The following is a 15,368-nucleotide window of genomic DNA, read 5'->3' on the forward strand; positions in this document are numbered from 1 at the left end:
TTTCGTTTCTTGGTTGGATGCTTCTCAATCTTTTGCTAGTCTTCATTTTGCACTAAGTATGATCACTATGTGTGCATCATAATGACCCACAAGTATAGGGGATCAATTGTAGCTCTTTTCGGTAAGTAAGAATGTCGAACCCAACGAGGAGCAGAAGGACATGACAAGTAGTTTTTAGTAAGGTAATGTCTGCAAGTGCTGAAATTGTAAGTAACGAAGTAGTTTGATAGCAAGATAATTTGTAACGAGCAAGTAACGGTAGTAGTAACAAAAGTACAGCAAGGTAGCCCAATCCTTTTGAGGCAAAGGACATGCCAAAATGGTCTCTTGTGATAAGCAAAGTGTTCTTGAGGGTACACGGGAATTTCATCTAGTCACTTTCATCATGTTGGTTTGATTTGTGTTCGCTACTTTGATAATTTGATATGTGGGTGGACCGGTGCTCAAGTGTTGTTCTTAATTGAACAAACCTCCTACTTATGATTAACCCCCCCCCCCCCGCAAGCATCCGCAACTATGAGAAAAGTATTAACAATAAATTCTAACCATAGCATTAAACTTTTGGATCCAATCGGTCCCTTACGAAATAGCACATAAACTGGGGTTTAAGCTTCTATCACTCTCGCAACCCACCATCTAATTGCTACTCCACAATGCATTCCCTTAGGCTCAAATATGGTGAAGTGTCATGTAGTCGACGTTCACATGACACCACTAAGGGAATAACAACATACATACTATCAAAATATCAAACACATATCAAGTTCTCATGATTACTTGCAACATGATTTCTCCCGCGACCTCAAGAACAAAAGTAACTACTCACAAATGATAAACATGTTCATCAGAGGAGTATTAAATTTCATAATGGATCTGAACATATAATCTTCCACCAAATAAACCAAATAGTAATCAACTACAAGATGTAATCAACACTACTAGTCACCCACAAGCACCAATCTATAGTTCCGGTAAAAAGACTGAACACAAGATATGAACTAGGGTTTGAGAGGAGATGGTGTTGTTGAAGATGTTGATGGAGATTGCCCTCCCCAAGATGGGAGAGTTGTTGGTGATGATGATGATGATGATTTCCCCCTCCGGGAGGGAAGTTCCCCCGACGGAATCGCTTCGCCAGAGGGTAAAAGTGCTCCTGCCCAAGTTCCACCTCGAGGCAGCGGCGCTTCATCCTGAAAGTCTCCTCCTGATTTTTTTCTAGGTCAAAATGACTTATATACCAGAAGATGGGCACCGGAGGTGGGCCGAGGAGGCCACAACCCACTAGAGCATGCCTGGGAGGCCTGGCGCGCCCAGGTGGGTTGTGCCTACCTGGTGGCCCCCTCTGGTGTTTATTGGCTCTAGTATTTCTTAAATAATCCATAAAAATCTCTGTGAAGTTTCAGCTCATTTGGAGTTGTCCAGAATAGGTGGCTTGATGTAGCTTTTCCAGATCTAGATTTCCAGCTGCCGGAATTCTCCCTCTTAGTGTGTTCCTTGCAAATTATGAGAGAAAAGGCATTAGAATTACTCCAAAAAGCATTATTATGGATAAAAACATTATAAATAGCAGTAAGAAAACATGATGCAAAATGGGCATATCAACTCCCCCAAGCTTAGACCTCGCTTGTCCTCAAGCGAAAACCAAAATCGAAAAACATGTCCACATGCTTTGAGAGAGAGGTGTCGATAAAAACAAAATACGGACATAGAAGCATCATGTTGATTATTATCACAACAACAACATTAAACGTAGGACTTTTATCATATACTTCTCATGAATAAGTAATAGTTCATCACACAATCGAAGTATAAAAGCAAAAACTCTATTAGAAACCGACAAACTATGTTCTCAGTTAATTTTGCAACTACAATTCATCATCTTTTCAGGAAGGATCACATGTCAGAGCCTTTAGGCAAGTCCACATACTCAACCATCATATAGTATTCTATGATTGCTAACACTCACCTCGTACCCATGAGCAAAATGTTTCAACCAGACACATAGAAAGATAGGGGCTTATAGTTTCGCCTCCCAACATACTCACCTCAAGGGTGATGTCAACAATAATAACTCATGCCATCTATATTCAACTGGACATATGTGCCTAGATCTTTCCTCACCACATGATGCTTGCCAAAGGAGAAAAATAGAAGGAATAGAAGGAAACCTTTGACTCTTTGCATAAAAGTAAGTGCATTAAAATAAAGGATATGCCGTTCACAGAGGGAAGCAGAGGTTGCCATGCGCTTATTTGTTTATATGCTCAATCCCTTAGTGCAAGAGAATGTCATGTTGTATTGCCCCTTAAGATGACAACCTTTATTATGCAGTCTGTCGCTTTTATTCTTTGCATCCAAGTTCGTACAACGCTCAATTTTCTCTTACACTAAATGATCTCACACTTTTAGAAGCAATTTTTATTGCCTTTTTGCACCGATGATAACTTACTTGAGGGATCTTGCTCAATCCCTAGGTAGGTATGGTGGACACTTGAATTTTTTTGGGTGTTTAAGGGTTTTTGGATGCACAAGTAGTATCTCTACTTAGTGTGGAATTTTTGGCTAGCAAAGATAGGGGGCAAGCACCACATGTTAAAGGATCTATGACAATATGACTTCTATGTGAATATAAACAAACATAAACCATTAAGTTGTCTACCTTGTCCAGCGTCAACAATTTTGGCATATAATATTTTGATGAGGGCTCGCAATCACAAAAGATTTCTAGGATAGTATATCTATATGTGAATCTTCTCTTCCCTTATTAATTATTTCATGAGTTGCATCATTGACTAATGCTATGTTTGTCAATCTCTAATAAAAATTTCTACTTATAATTTTCCTTATGTGGTGCCATCACCTGCCATAGGATTAGTATATAATCTTATTGATTTATTTCCTTTCTTCATTTATTTCCTTTCTCCTTTTCTTTTTCTTTCTTTATTTCTTTTCTTTATTTGCAACATGAAAGTAAAGAAAGAAAAAACTCAAACTAACTTTATTATATAACTTGCACACGATTACAAGGATAGATCACTAAGCAAACTCTCAAAGAAGAAATGATCGAACTAAACTTCTATTTCATCTAAAAGCAAATGATCGAACTAGGATAAGTAGAAGTAAAAAAGATAGTGGGATGATACAATACCGGGGCACCTCCCCCAAGCTTGGCGAAAGCCAAGGGGAGTGCCCATACCCGATACTCAATTCTCCTTTGGTGGTGAAGAAGATGATGGTGGTGATGTAGGAGAGATCTTGTCCTCGGATTTCCATGGCAGTGGCCCACCATCATAAGAGGAGGAGTGAGTCTCACGAGTCCTGCAACCAGCAGCCAAACTCATACGTTTAAACCTCGCCTCATATTCAAAGACTTGGTTTTGAAGATCATAGATCTGGCTTTGTAGAAAGTTGATTTGCTCGTTGAGGGTGAAGATGATGTCCTTTATGGGCTTGCCATCCACCTTGAGATCGTGGGAAAGGTCTGTGATCATGAGGTGATTGGCATTGAGCCCACGCTCCACCATCCCCTTGCACCTTAAGACGTCTTGCTCCACAGCTTCAAGCCTGGCCTCCATGGTTCCTGTCCCCTTGGGACACGACACATCGCGGAGGTGAAGCACCCCCTCATGCATCTGGATGACCTCAGGGTGCTGCACCACTTCCCACAGATATGGGTTGATGACGTTCTTGAAGAACTTGTCCTTGGAGGAGCTTGAAGAGGCCATGGTAGATGCGATATGACAGAAAACATCAAGGAAAAAGAGAACAGAGGATTTCTCCACGATACGGTGATCAACAGGTTCAGGAAGTATATATAGATTTTTTATCTTGGAGGGCAAGTATATGGTAGAAAAATGAAGTACAGAAGGTGTCCTAGGCGTGTCGTGGTGTCTTGTGCCCGCCAGGGGACGCTTCCTGGAAGTTTCTTTATTTCCAAAATTTTAAAATATTCCAAAACTGATAAAAATATTTTTACAGATTTTTCAGAGTCCGTTTACTTACTGTATCACGTACCTCTTTATTTTCACGATTCTAGAGTGTTCCGGAAGGACTCTTTTATGTGTTCTTCCGGTGTCAAAGTTTGGATAATATTATTTTCAACATTGATAGACGTACCTGAGATATAATGCTTTACTCGTTGCCCATTGACAACCTTCGGGTTAATACCTTCGGAGTTATTTATTTTATGGCTCCAGACCGGTAAACCTCCTCGATGATGTATGGGCCTTCCCATTTCGAGAGGAGCTTTCCTGCAAAAAATCTAAAACGAGAGTTGTACAAAAGAACATATTCTCCAACTTTAAACTCGCACTTTTGAATTCTTTTGTCATGCCATCTTTTAAATTTTTCTTTGAATGACTTTGCATTCTCATAAGCTTGGATTCTCCATTCATCTAAAGAGCTTATATCAAATAACCTCTTTTCACCAGCAAGTTTGAAATCATAGTTGAGTTCTTTAACTGCCCAATATGCTTTATGTTCTAACTCAAGAGGCAAATGACATGCTTCTCCATAAACCATTTTATAAGGAGACATACCCATAGGATTTTTATATGCTATTCTATAAGCCCAAAGTGCATCATCTAATTTCTTAGACCAATTCTTCCTGGACCTATTAATAGTCTTTTGCAAAATTAATTTTATTTCTCTATTGCTAAGTTCAACTTGACCACTAGACCGAGGATGATAGGGTGATGCAATTCTATGGTTAACATCATACTTAGCAAGCATCTTACGGAAAGCACCATGAATAAAGTGTGAACCACCATCAATCATTAAATATCTAGGGACTCCAAACCTTGGGAAAATAACTTCCTTAAGCATTTTAATAGAGGTGTTGTGATCAGCACTACTGGTTGGAATGGCTTCTACCCATTTAATAACATAATCAACATCAACCAAAATATGTGTATCCCATTAGAGGAAGGAAAAGGTCCCATGTAATCAAATCCCCAAACATCAAATGGTTCAACATCAAGTGAATAATTCATAGGAAATTCTTGACGCTTACCGATTTTACCTATTCTTTGACATTCATCACAAGAAGAGACAAACTTACGGGCATCCTTGAAGAGAGTAGGGCAATAAAATCCATATTGCAATACCTTGTGTGCAGTTCTATCTCCAGCATGATGCCCTCCATAAGCCTCAGAGTGACATTTCCGTAGGATTTGTCCCTGTTCATGCTCAGGTACGCAACGTCTAATAATACTATCTACTCCTTCTTTATAAAAATGTGGGTCATCCCAAAAGTAATGTCTTAAATCATAGAAGAATTTTTTCTTTTGCTAGTATGTAAAGCTAGGTGGTAAATATTTAGCAACAATGTAATTAGCATAGTCAGCATACCAAGGAATACTATTAGCAACATTTCTTGCAACTAACTGCTCATCAGGAAAATTATCATCAATAGGTAGTGGGTAATCAAGCACATTTTCAAGCCTAGACAAATTATCAGCTACGGGGTTCTCAGCTCCTTTTCTATCAATGATATGTAAATCAAATTCTTGTAACAAGAGAACCCAACGAATAAGTCTAGGTTTAGCATCTTTATTTTCCATAAGATATTTAATAGTAGCATGGTCTGCGTGAACAGTTACTTTGGAATCAACAATATAAGATCTAAATTTATCACAAGCAAACACCACTGCTAAGAATTCATTTTCAGTAGTAGCATAATTTCTTTGAGCACTGTCTAGAGTTTTACTAGCATAATGAATAACATTAAGTTTCTTATCAACTCTTTGTCCTAGAACAACACCAACAACATAATCACTAGCATCACACATAATTTCAAAAGGCAAGTTCCAATCAGGTGATTGAACAATATGTGCAGATATTAAGGCTTTCTTGAGTGTTTCAAAGGCTTCTAAACAATCATCATAAAAAAGGAATGTCGTTTTGAAAAAGATTAGTAAGAGGCCTAGAAATTTTATAAAAGTCTTTGATAAATATCCTATAGAAACTAGCATGACCTAGGAAACTATGAATACCTTTGATGTCCTTAGGACATGGCATTTTCACAATTGCATCAAACTTAGCTTGGTCCACTTCAATACCTCTTTCAGAAATTTTATGACCCAAGACAATGCCTTCATTAACCATAAAATGGCACTTATCCCAATTCAAGACAAGATTTGTTTGTTCACATCTCTGCAAAACTTGCTCAAGATTGCTTAAACAATCATCAAAAGACTTCCCATAAACAGAAAAGTCATCCATGAGAACCTCAACAATCTTTTCACAAAAGTCAGAGAATATAGCAGTCATACATCTTTGAAAGGTAGCAGGTGCATTACATAAACCAAAAGGCATACGTCTATAAGCATAAGTTCCAAAGGGACAAGTAAAAGTAGACTTTTCTTGATCAGGTTGAGAAATAGGTATTTGTGAAAAGCCAGAGTATCCATCTATGAAGCAAAAGTGTGTGTGCTTAGATAATCTTTCAAGCATTTGATCAATAATAGGCAAGGGGTAATGATATTTTCTAGTTTCTTTGTTTAATTTTCTGTAATCAATTACCATTCTATAGCATGTAACAATTCTTTGTGGAATAAGGTTGTTCTTATCATTAGGAACAACAGTAATACCTCCTTTCTTAGGGACACAATGAAAAGGACTTACCCATCTACTATCAGCTATAGGATAGATTATACCTGCTTCCAGAAGTTTTAAGATTTCCGTTCTTACCACTTCCTTCATTTTTGGATTCAACCGACGTTGGTGATCAACAACGGGTTTAGCATAAGGTTCCATATTAATTTTGTGCTGACATAGAGTGGGACTAATGCCCTTTAAATCATCAAGAGTATATCTAATAGCAGCCTGGTGCTTCCTTGGAACTTTCAATAATCTTTCTTCTTCATGTTCTGAAAGGTTAGCACTAATAATAACAGGATATATCTTATTTTCATCGAGATAAGCATATTTCAAAGTGTCTAGCAATTGTTTTAATTCAAACACAAGATCACCTTTAGGTGGAGGAGGACCTCCTAGAGTTTCAATAGGCAGATTGTGTTTAAGCAGAGGATGCTGTTCAAACAAAACCTTATCTATTTCATTTCTTTCATGCATATGTAAATTATTTTCATGGTCTAGCAAATATTTTTCTAAAGGATCAGTAGGTGGAATAACAATAGAAGCAAGACCAATTAATTCATCCTTACTAGGCAATTCTTTTTCATGATGATTTCTACTAAACTTGGAAAAATTAAACTCATGAGACTCGTCACCAAAGCTAACACCAACAATTTGTTTCTTACAATCTATTTTAGCATTAACTGTATTCAAGAAAGGTCTACCAAAGATAATGGTACAAAAGTCATCTTGTGTGGAATCAAGAACAAGAAAATTAGTAGGGTATTTTATTTTCCCACACAAGACTTCAACATCTCTAATGATCCCAAATGGTGATATGGTGTCTCTATTAGCAAGTTTAATAGTAACATCTATTTCTTCTATCTCAGCAGGTGCTATGTCTTTCATGATTTCTGCATATAAAGTGTAAGGAATAACACTCACACTAGCACCCATGTCACATAAACCATGATAACGGTGATCTCCTATTTTAGCTGAAATAACGGGCATGCCAACAACAGGTCTATGTTTATCTCTTTTATCAGGATTAGCAATTCTAGCAGCTTCTTCACAAAAGTAAATAACATGCCCATCCATATCTTCTTCTAGGAGATCTTTAACCATAGCAATACTAGGTTCGACTTTAATTTGTTCATTAGGTTTAGGTGTTCTAATATAGATTTTGTTAACCATAGTTGAAACTTTAGCATGTTCCTTAATCCTAACAGGGAAAGGTGGTTTCTCAATATAAGCAGAAGGAACAACTGGTTCAACATTATAAAGTATAGTTTCTCCTTTAACTGGTACTAGTTCTTTAATTTCTTCTTTAATAGGTGGGTGATATTTAAACCACTTCTCCTTAGGGAGTTCAACATGAGTAGCAAATGATTCACAAAAGGAGGCTACCATCTCAGAGTCAAGTCCATATTTAGTGCTAAACTTTTGAAAAGCATCTAAAAGATTTAACACAATCATACTTAAGTTTAATACCTGATTCTTTACCTTCGTCGAATTCCCAATCTTCAGAGTTGCGTTTAATTCTTTCCAAAAGATCCCACCGGAATTCAATAGTCTTCTTCATAAAGGAACAAACACAAGAAGTATCAAGCATGGTTTGATCATTACGAGAAAGCCGAGCATAAACATTTTGGATAATAATTTCTCTTGAGAGCTCATGATTGGGGCATGAATATAACATTGACTTAAGCCTCCCCAAGCTAGAGCGATAATTTCTCCTTCACGAGGCCAAAGATTATATATATAATTCCGATCACGATGAACTAGATGCATATGATAGTTTTTTGGTGGAACTCCAATTTCAAACGATTCCAATTCCATGATCCAATATCATCAAATAGCCTATACCATGCCAATGATTTTCCCTTCGAAGATAAAGGGAAAACCTTTTTCATCACTTCATCCCTGGGTAAACCTGCAAGCTTAAACAATCCATAAATTTGTTCCACATATATCAAGTGCATATCAGGATGTTCGGTTCCATCTCCTGCATAAGGATTAGCTAGCAGTTATTCTATCATACCCGAAGGAATTTCATATTCGATATTTTCAGTTGGTGCAGTAGGTTGAGGGGTTGCTAATTGTGGTTCCGGACGAGGTGAAGATACCCCGAACAAACCCCTCAAAGGATTGTTTTCCATAGTAACAAGTGACAATAAATTTCAGCACACTATATAAATGTTGCCTTACCAAATTCCACTTACCAAAGGCGCTTCACTCCCCGGCAACAGCGCCAGAAAATAGCCTTGAAGACCCACAAGTATAGGGGATCAATTGTAGCTCTTTTTGATAAGTAAGAGTGTCGAGCCCAATGAGGAGCAGAAGGACATGACAAGTAGTTTTCAGTAAGGTAATGTATGCAAGTGCTGGAATTGTAAGTAATAGAGTAGTTTGATAGCAAGATAATTTGTAACGAGCAAGTAATGGTAGTAGTAAAAAAGTGCAGCAAGGTAGCCCAATCCTTTTGAGGCAAAGGATAGGCCAAAACGGGAATTTCATCTAGTCACTTTCATCATGTTTGTTTGATTTGTGCTCGCTACTTTGATAATTTGATATGTGGGTGGACCGGTGCTTAGGTGTTGTTCTTACTTGAACTAACCTCCTACATTTGATTAACCCTCCCGCAAGCATCCGCAACTACGAGAAAAGTATTAAGAATAAATTCTAACCATAGCATTAAACTTTTGGATCCAATCGGTCCCTTACGAAATAGCGCATAAACTGGGGTTTAAGCTTCTGTCACTCTCGCAACCCACCATATAATTGCTACTCCACAATGCATTCCCTTAGTCCCAAATATGGTGAAGTGTCATGTAGTTGACGTTCACATGACACCACTAAGGGAATAACAACATACATACTATCAAAATATCGAACACATATCTAGTTAACCTGATTACTTGCAACATGATTTCTCCCGTGACCACAAGAACAAAAGTAACTACTCACAAATGATAAACATGTTCATGATCAGAGGAGTATTAAATAGCACAATGGATCTGAACATATAATCTTCCACCAAATAAACCATATAGTAATCAACTACAAGATGTAATCAACACTACTAGTCACCCACAAGCACCAATCTATAGTTCTGGTAACAAGATTGAACACAAGAGATGAACTAGGGTTTGAAAGGAGATGGTGATGTTGAAGATGTTGATGGAGAGTGCCCTCCCTGAGATGGGAGAGTTGTTGGTGATGATGATGACGATGATTTCCCCCTCCAGGACGGAAGTTCCCCCCACGAAATCGCTCCGCCGGAGGGAAAAATTGCTCCTACCCAAGTTTCGCCTCGAGGCGGCGGCGCTTCGTCCCGAAAGTCTCCTCCTGATTTTTTCTAGGTCAAAATGACTTATATACTAGAAGATGGGCACCGGAGGTGGGCCGAGGAGGCCACAACCCACCAGGGCGCGCCTGGGGGGCCTGGCGCGCCTAGGTGGGGTGTGCCCACCTGGTGGCCCCCTCTGGTGTTTATTGGCTCTGGTATCTATTAAATAATCCATAAAAATCTCCATGAAGTTTCAGCTCATTTGGAGTTGTGTAGAATAGGTGGCCTAACGTAGCTTTTCCAAGTCCAGATTTCTAGCTGCCGAAATTCTCCCTCTTGGTGTGTTCCTGGCAAATTATGTGAGAAAAGGCATTAGAATTACTCCAAAAAGCATTATTATGGATAAAAACATTATAAATAGCAGTAAGAAAACATGATGCAAAATGGACATATGACATCCAAAATCCTTTAAACCATTTTTGCCACATGAGTCCACTATACCTACCTATATGAGGTATTCTTTTGCCGTTCTAAGCAAATTTGTATGTGCCATCTCTAATCTTCAAAATTAAACTTCTATTTTGTGTGCTCGTACCGCTCATGAAACGGTAGGGGGTGGCTGATATATTTCCATGCTAGATGTGTTATTCTCAAGATGAGTGTTTATTCACTTGTCATTGCACGAGAGTACGACAAAGGTATTAGGGATGCCCAGTCCCGAAATGAAAAATGAATTTACTTTATGTTGTCAAATAATAAATTCCTTGGAAAGTGTTGGTATGGAAGGCACCCGTGGATACGGTTAGCTATGGAAAGTGAAAGTACGGTGGAGAAGGAATAAACTTTATTTTCCATTTGGGAACCGCCTATGATATATCTAGCATGGAAATATTGGGAACTACTCGATCGTTTTCGTTGACAGAAGAAGCATGCCACCCAAAATGTTTTATCTCTATCTTTTTCGCTTTGAGCTCTGGTACCTCTACAAATCCCTACTTCCCTCCGCAAAGGGTCTTTCTATTTACTTTATGCAATTTTATTTTTTATTTGAGTCTCCATCTTCTCTTATAAAGCACAAACTAAGGGGCACTATGATCGTACTTGAGCATTGGGCGTAGCATATATGCGAGTGTGTTTCATGAATGGATCAATGATTAAGTATAATGGGCTAGGGATGACTTGCTTTAGTGTTGATATTTTGAAAGACATGGTTGTTTGTTGATGTGCTTGAGTATTAAAGTCCTCATGTCAAAACTAGACTATTTCTTTGAACCATATAAAAGTCCAATTGTCCATGCTATAAAGGAAATAATATGTGATGAACATGTTAGGCAGCATTCCACATTAAAAATTCTGTTTTTACCATTTACCTACTCAAGGACAAGGATAAATTAAGCTTGGGGATGCTGATACGTCTCCAATGTATCTATAATTTTTGATTGATCGATGATGTTATATTATCATTCTTGGATGTTTTACAATCATTTTACAATCGTTTTATATCATTTTTTGAGACTAACCTATTGACATAGTGCCCAGTGCCAGTTGTTGTTTTTTGCTTGTTTTTTACTTCGCAGAAAATCAATACCAAACGGAGTCCAAATGCAGCGAAACTTTTTGGAGATTTTTTCTGGACCAGAAGACATCAGATGGGCCAAAGAAGTACCGGAGGGGTGCCCCGAGGGGGGAACAACCCACCTGGGCATGCCTGGAGGCCCAAGCATGCCGTGGTGGGTTGTGCCCACCTCGGTGGCCTCCCGCACCTCATCTTCGCCCTATAAATTCCCAAATATTCCAAAAACCCTCGGGGTAACCCTAGATCAGAAGTTCCGTCACCGCAAGCCTCTGTAGCCATGAAAAACCAATCTAGACCTTGTTCCGGCACCTTGCCGGAGGGGGAAATCATCACCGGTGGCCATCTTCATCATCCCGGCGGCCACCATGATGAGGAAGGAGTAGTCCACCCTCGGGGCTGAGAGTTTGTGCCAGTAGCTATGTGTTTAATCTCTCTCTCTCTCTCTCATGTTCTTGATGGCACGATCTTGATGTCTCAGGGGCTTTGTTAATATAGTTGGATCATATGGTGTTTTCCCCTCTCTATCTTGTTGTGATGAATTGAGTTTTCCCTTTGAGATTTTGTTTTATCGGATTGAATACTTTTATGGATTTGAGATCACTTGATATATGTCTTGCATATGAATACCCATGGTGACAATGGGGTATTATATTGATTCACTTGAGTTATGTTTTGGCACTCAACTCGCAGATTCCCGAGGTGACATTGGGGTAATCTATGCATAGGGGTTGATGCATGTTCTTGTCTTTTGTTTCTCTGGTAGAAATCTTGGGGCGCTCTTTGAGGTTCTTTGTGTTGGATTGAGTATTATGAATCTGAATTTGCTTTGGTGTTATTTTAGTATGAACTCTTGATAGATCGATCTGAAAGAATAGCTACGTGTTATTTTAGTACGAACTCTTGATAGATCGATCGGAAAGAATAACTTGGTGTTATTTTAGTACGAGCTCTTGGATAGATCGATCTGAAAGAATAGCTACAAACAATTTCTTCTTATGTTCTCCGCTAGATAGGAACTTTGGAGTCATTCTTCGTTGCACATTGAGGGATGGTTATGTGATCCAATTATATTAGCATTGTTGAGAGATTGCACTAGCGAAAGTACGGACCCTAGGCCTCATTTTCAAGCATCGCACTACCATTTGTGCTCCATTTTATCAATTGCTACCTTGCTGTTTTTATTGTTCTTATTACAAAAATCAATATCTACTATCGTTACTACACTTTTACCACCATCTCTTTGCCAAACTAGTGCACCTATACAATTTTCCATTGTATTTGGTGTGTTGGGGACACAAGAGACTCTTTGTTATTTGGTTGCAGGGTTGTTTGAGAGAGACCATCTCCATCCTACGCCTCCCACGGATTGATAAACCTTAGGTCATACACTTGAGGGAAAATTGCTACTGTCCTACAAAACTCTGCGCTTGGAGGCCCAACACGAGTCTACAAGAACAAGTTGTGTAGTAGACATCACATACCGATGGACAAAGGGAACTGCATACAGGATTAGTAGAATCCTTGACATTAAGGTTAGACCGATAAGAACTTTGTAGAATATGTAGGAACCAATATGGGCATCCAGGTCCCACTATTGGTTATTAACTGTAGATATGTCTCGGCCATGTCTGCATAGTTCTCGAACCCGCAGGGTCTACACACTTAATGTTTGGTGACGATATAAGTATAATTCAGTCATTATGGTGTTTACCGAAGGTTGTTCGGAGTCCTAGATGAGATCCCGGACGTGACGAAGAACTTCGGAATGGTCCGGAGGTGAAGATTGATATATTGGATGAAGGATATTGGAGTCCGGAATTGTTCTGAGGGTACCGGGTGATGACTAGCATCATCGAAAGGGGTTTCGGAGGGGGGGCGACAAGTGTTGGGGGCCCCCATGGGCCCAGGGGAGGGGGCAAGACAGCCCACTAAGGCCTCATTTGGCATCAAGGGATTGTGGAGGTTTTGGGAGGAGGGGATTTCAGGGGATTTGGTGAATTCCCCTCTTCCACCCAATCCCCTTGAAACCTCAAATCCCCTTCCAGCCACACATCCCTCAAATCCCCCTCTGTACATAACACTGTTTGACAGGGAGGGATTGACATATTGAATTAAAATGGTGTATAACAATTAAAAATCTAATCTTGCAACAGTTCTTCACATGAACAACGTAATTTTCTTGACTTGGAATCAATATGTCATCACATACTGTCACATAACAACAACATAATCTCTCACATCAGCATGACTTGGAACCAAAACTATCAGCATGACTTAGAATCAATATGTCATCAAATACTGTCACATACAGCTGCATAATCTCTCACTGTTTGATAGGAGCCATTCGCAAGTCCCAGGAAAGACATGCGTACATTTAAGCATGTTGAACTATTTACGCAACATAAAGAAAAGCATCACTTGATATTCTGCAGCGACTATTGGAAGAGAGTACATGACAACAACATAAATTCCAAGCACAAGGCAGCAGTAGCGCTGACACAAAAGCAATCGAGGAGACTCTCAAACAGACGATTTAGAAGGACCAATGTGCAAATGTCCCATTCTCCCTCTGCTTGTTCTACTTCTCAACCTGGTTCAGAGAGACGAGAAAAAAGCCGATGATACTGAAGAAAACAATGTAGCTATTGTCAAAAAATAGAAGTTCCATGAGTTTGCTTGCTTTTGAAGCGTCCGGCTAAGAACAAAAAGAGTTACTCGAGCAGGCATAGTGAATATATGTGTCTCAGAAAAACAAGGTTCAACATTGTTGTAGCTGTATAAAATGAAGCCATTGCCAATTGCCAGTTTCCCAGATGGAAGCAATATAAAGCTTTCGATGCGCCTTTTGTATTTTATTTTCCAGATTTATAAACTACATTCATTTCATCAAGTCAATTCATTGGCAAGGGAAGTAACATGTTTACGCTTGTTGAATCCTAATTATTCTACATTAGATTTATAAACTCTGCAAAAAATATATAGCCTAAACTCTAGCTTGCAGATATGGTTCGCTAGATTACAAGGATGCAGTAAACGAAAGAAATATTAAGATACAACAATGATAGGAACAAAAGAGACACGCCCTATATGCAACCTAATGTTTTTTGCAAACATTTGTAGCCTAAACTGAATGCTAGTTCTCCAAAGTCTCATGTAGATTAAAATCAAATATGAACAGGAATTGCAATCTTGTAAAATCAGTGCACTAGCTAATGAGTTCTAATTGCAGATGACTTCACACTACTAAGTAGTGACTGCAATCATGTCCTTTTCTATAACAGCTCTTTCTTTCTTCATAAGAACAAATACTATAAACCATATTTTGTCTATCTGCATCCTATTTAGTACTAGTGTAGTTGTTATCATGGTACATCTGAGAGTATGAATTGTTTACCAACAATTGCAAGAGTCTGAAAGTAAAGATTGGAAACAGGAAAAACAAAGATAAAGTAGAACAGATGGATACACAGAACTGAAGGACGAGTGAAGGTTATTCGTTCAGATTCATTGGACATATATAAACATGAACTCATAGTCTCTATATAATGCCTAACTCTGTTAATGCCTAACTGTGTTTGCATAAAGCATAGCCTATAAACATTCTAGGCAGATTGGATAACACACTCAACTGAGGATTAACATGCTAACATTCTGCTAGGCTAAAATCATGATATAACAAATTAACAACATAACTTCATTGGGCATAAAGCATAGTACCAGCCTGTTAAAGAACACACGTAACCCTTGGTTGGTGCAAATCGGAAGATGCTTTAGTCTTTTCCAACCATAGTATTTGGAGGAGATAATATGACATACAAGGAATTATATGAAAAAGAAACAATGGCGATAGCATTTTTCCATTTTAAAATATTCAGGTCAACAACAATAACAACAACAACAACAACAACAACAACAACTCAGATATCC

Source organism: Triticum dicoccoides, chromosome 7A (genome assembly GCF_002162155.2).
Source record: "Triticum dicoccoides isolate Atlit2015 ecotype Zavitan chromosome 7A, WEW_v2.0, whole genome shotgun sequence".
Taxonomy (NCBI): Eukaryota; Viridiplantae; Streptophyta; class Magnoliopsida; order Poales; family Poaceae; genus Triticum; species Triticum dicoccoides.